Here is a 5,000-nt window from a genome sequence, read left to right as displayed (position 1 = left end):
GCTAATCTTGCCGTCAGTACAGCCCTTGTTTTCAACTCTTGTTTCCACTCTGATTATGCTAATTTAATTTCAGCGATTTTTAGATAAATATTTCAAGTTCATTATCAGCTTATCAATATCGCTACCGTTTTAACTACTGTCACGATCTCTACTGTCACCATGCTCGTCACGCTCTGTCATTTGTCATACATCAAATGTTAAAGCTACATTTTCCTGTAAAATTCCATTAAATATAAAGTAACGATCTATCCCAAAGGCAGACACTCAGACTCAAGGGCTGAAATTTTAACTGTAAGCTCGAAATTTTGATCCAATGACTGAGGTTTGAACTGGTGGACTGCAATATTAACTGAAGCGCCGAAGTTCTAACTGAAGGGACCAAAATCTGAACGGAAAGGCTAGAAATTTAACTGAAGAGACGAAATTCTAACTAAGAGGCAGAAAATTTAACCGACAACCAAAATTTAACTGAAAGTTTTAACTGAAGGACAATAAGTTTCTTTTAAAAAATCTAAATCAGTCCATCATTTGCTTTAAATCTAACAAACTCATCTTAAAAGCCAGTAAATGAGAAGGCCTGACGAACTGATGAACTGCGGAAGAGACAAGAAAAAAACGCAACCAAGAGGAGTCAGTTAATGCACAGTATTTCCAGTTCCTTAAGTACATTATATCTCCATGTTTGGGGGCTAACCTTGTGAGAAAATAATAAAATAAATATACATGTGTGAAAAAGCGGAGAAGATACACCAGATATATGAGTGAAGGGGGAAGGAAAGGAAGGGAGTGGAGAGAGAGAGAGAGAGAGAGAGAGAGAGAGAGAGAGAGAGAGAGAGAGAGAGAGAGAGAGAGAGAGAGAGAGAGAGAGAGAGAGAGAGAGAGAGAGAGAGAGAGAGAGAGAGAGAGAGAGAGAGAGAGAGAGAGAGAGAGAGAGAGAGAGAGAGAGAGAGAGAGAGAGATACAACAAACAGAAGAACATACACACATACACACATACACACAATACACACAGATAGACACAATGAAAAAAAAAAATCACCACGAAAACACTTATCAGAAAAAGCATAAACACGAGAGAAAGACACACCAAAAAATGAAATACACACGAGTGAAAAACCCAGATGCAGCACGATAACTCGAGCGGTATTGTGATATGCAAAGGCGCTCATCCACCTCCAGATCGCCAACGTATGATTAAATACCAGGCAAAAGAGTCTTTATCATATACTTCAAAATACAAAGCCCTTTTCAGCAGAAATTCCAAATTACAGATAATTTTGTTTTTCTATTTTTTCCGCCTTTCTATAAACAAGAAAACAACAAAACAAACAAAATAAAGAACAGCTAATGAACAATTCACCAACATCTATCGAAAATGCACTACCAATAATGATGATGATGATGATGATGATGATGATGATGATGATGATGATGATGATGATGATGATGATGATGATGATGATGATGATGATGATGATGATGATGATGATGACGATGACGATAATAATAAAACAAACTAACTAACCAACAAAACAAAAACTACAACATAAATCAATAATTAAACGATAGAACTGGCGCAAAGGGATCGATTCGCAGCCGCCTCGCACAAACCTCGATTTAGGATCAACCCCCATCCCCACCCCCCTACAAAGGGGGGTGGGGATGGGGGTGGGGGGGTGAGTGACTCTAATTCAAAGGGATCTGATCTAGCATGCAGGCTGACGAAGGGAAGTGGCGCATCCCCCCCTTCCGACCACCCCACCCCCTCCTCTCCCCCCGTGACCTGCGTTCAGGGCCTCTCATGTGACGCCCCTGATGCATATACATTATACAGGGGACCACGAGAGAGGACCACCTTGACGGGTCGGCGTCGGGAGATGCAGAAGCTTAGAATATACAGGAGCCCAACAAGGTGAACTCAGCGTATTTATTAATAGATTTACTTATTTAATTTACTCTTATTACTTATTTACTTATTTCATTTACTCTTATTACTTATTTACTTATTTCGTTTACTCTTATTACTTATTTACTTATTTCATTTACTCTTATTACTTATTTACTTATTTAATTTACTCGTATTACTTATTTCACTTATTTGACTTCCTTTTATTATCTATTTAATTTTCATATTTACTTTTACTCTTTTTTTAAAATAAATTCTCTATACTTAGGGGGATAAACTGACACACGGCCCCGAGTGACACGCAACCCACAACTCCAAAAAAAGCGACACGGCGTCCATTAAAAAATAAATAAATAAATAAATAAAAAATACACGGTTTACTGACAAGAAGGATTTATTGCTTGAATTCCCTGAGAACTCTTCATGTCGCTTTCTTTATTCCTTTTCCCATAAGCATTTTTACTATTATCATTATCATTTTTTTTACTATCATTATTATTATTATTCCTTTTCATTACTTTTTTTCATTAATTTAGAAGCCTAACACTACTCCTTTGCTGAAATGAATGACCATTTCATAGTACCCCATACAGTCGCATAAATTATCTATCATAAGGACATGAAACTACATATACTCCAGACGCTTTAATGCTAAAATTGCCCTAGAGTCATCCATAATAGTAAATGTTAAATTTGTTATCAGCCAATGCAGCCATTCGGACGCGTAGGATTTGCTTAAATTGTGGCCCGTTTTCCTAAATTCCAAAAATCGACACCCTATCTTTCTCTTGCTTTCATTCTTATTTCTACCTTCCCACTCACCCCCTCTCTTTCTCTTACTCTTTCTCTCTCCTTCTCTCTCTTTCTCTCTCGCTCTCTCTCGCTCTCTCTTTCTCTCTCGCTCTCTCTTTCTCTCTCGCTCTTTCTTTCTCGCTCTCTCTTTCTCTTTCTCTTTCTCTCTCGCTCTCTCTTTCTCTTTCTCTTTCTCTCTCGCTCTCTCTCTCTTGCTCTCTTGCTCTCTCGCTCTCTCGCTCTCTCTCGCTCTCTCTCGCTCTCTCGCTCTCTCGCTCTCTCTCTCGCTGTCTCTCTCGCTCTCTCTTTCTCTCTCTTTCTCTCTCGCTCTCTCTTTCTCTCTCGCTCTCTCTTTCTCTCTCGCTCTCTCTTTCTCTCTCGCTCTCTCTTTCTCTCTCGCTCTCTCTTTCTCTCTCGCTCTCTCTTTCTCTCTCGCTCTCTCTTTCTCTCTCGCTCTCTCTTTCTCTCTCGCTCTCTCTTTCTCTCTCGCTCTCTCTTTCTCTCTCGCTCTCTCTTTCTCTCTCGCTCTCTCTTTCTCTCTCGCTCTCTCTCTTTCTCTCTCGCTCTCTCTCTCTCTCTCGCTCTCTCTTTCTCTCTCGCTCTCTTTCTCTCTCGCTCTCTCTCTCTCTCTCGCTCTCTTTCTCTCTCGCTCTCTTTCTCTCTCGCTCTCTTTCTCTCTCGCTCTCTCTGTATCTCTCGCTCTCTCTTTCTCTCTCGCTCTCTCTTTCTCTCTCGCTCTCTCTTTCTCTCTCGCTCTCTCTCTCTCTCTCGCTCTCTCTTTCTCTCTCGCTCTCTTTCTCTCTCGCTCTCTCTTTCTCTCTCGCTCTCTTTCTCTCTCGCTCTCTTTCTCTCTCGCTCTCTCTGTATCTCTCGCTCTCTCTTTCTCTCTCGCTCTCTCTTTCTCTCTCGCTCTCTCTCTCTCCATCTCTCCTCTCTCTCCATCTCTCCCTCTCCCTCTCCCTCTCCCTCTCTCTCTCCATCTCTCTCTCTCCATCTCTCTCTCTCCCTCTCTCCCTCTCTCCCTCTCTCCCTCTCTCTCTCCCTCTGTATGTGCGTGTCCCCTTTTCGACCTCATACCCTATCGTCCCCTGCAAAATCTCGTGCAAATGAAGTATCACGTTCACCAACGTCAGCGAAAGCCAAGTGCATTGCCCTTAGAGACGCACCTTTCTTATGAACAAACCCACACGCACTGAATGAACAGGCAAGCACTTATCACACGCGCCACCCCCCCTCCCCCGTTCACATATTTAACAAAGCAAAACAAAGCATGCAACGCACATCATGCATGACACAAGCAAGATAGAGTGGGGGGGGGGGGCGGAGGGGGGGGGGGCGAACACGAGGACAAGGCAACAAGATAAATGAATTAAATGAGCCATGAGGCGAGATAAGGGGAACGAGGAAAGCAAACAAACAAGGGAGAAAAGATGGAACAGGCAAAACGAGAAGACAAATAAAAATGGACAATAGATGGAAGAGAACAAAAGGTGAAGCCAAATAAATAAATAAATATATAGATCAAAACAAAACTAGGAAAAAAAACAAAATGAAAAAGAACAAAGAAATCAAAGAACAGACAAAAGCAACACAAGAAACAAATAGGAAAAAAAAGAAAAGACGACGACAAAAATGACACAAACAAACAGAAAAGAAAAGAATATAAGAAAAGAAAATAAGAAAACAAAATTGGCCAAAAACTGAAAGTGACAAAACCAGAAAAAAACACAACTTTGGGAGCTGAACAAAGCAACAACATGATTACCATCGATAACAAAAGCAACCAAGAGAACAAAACTAAACAAACAAAAAAACAAAGAACAAACTAGAACAAAATACATACAACCAAGACCAAAACAAAACAAACGAAAGCAAACAAAAAAATAAACCAAAAAAAAAGAAGAACAAACAGCACAAACTAAACAAAAACAAAACAAAAAAAACAAACGCATCTAACTAGTACTTTTAATAGGCTGACGAAGGTCGCTTGATGACTACCACGACCAACGCAAAATCATAAAACATGACATAAATAGAACAGAAGAATCATTATGCAACAGAACATTATAATTCAAACGCAGGACAAAGGAAGGTTAATCATATATAGAAAATGAGAAGCATTATGTATACATTATATAAGAGAGCATAAAACAAACAGAATGTGTAGGCGGGACAAAGGAGGATTGATCAAAGAACTTGGCATGACAGAACTTGGCATGACAGAACTTGGCATGGCAGAACTGGTCCTTAAAAGTATATGACAAATGAAGGCTAACGATTATCATAAATGAACAAAAACAGA

The 5,000-nt window shown here is 40.1% G+C and overlaps 1 protein-coding gene across 3 annotated transcripts in view; it reads right to left on the bottom strand.

Annotated features, from left to right (window-relative positions):
* Positions 1-5,000, bottom strand: part of LOC125043569 (sestrin-2-like) — a 68,256-nt gene that overhangs the window by 41,577 nt on the left and 21,679 nt on the right. The gene's annotated exons all lie outside the window — the stretch shown is intronic.

This window comes from Penaeus chinensis, chromosome 1 (genome assembly GCF_019202785.1).
Source record: "Penaeus chinensis breed Huanghai No. 1 chromosome 1, ASM1920278v2, whole genome shotgun sequence".
NCBI classification, from domain to species: domain Eukaryota; kingdom Metazoa; phylum Arthropoda; class Malacostraca; order Decapoda; family Penaeidae; genus Penaeus; species Penaeus chinensis.
Note: the sequence above shows the minus strand (reverse complement) of the source record. Positions and strands in the feature narration are given on the sequence as shown.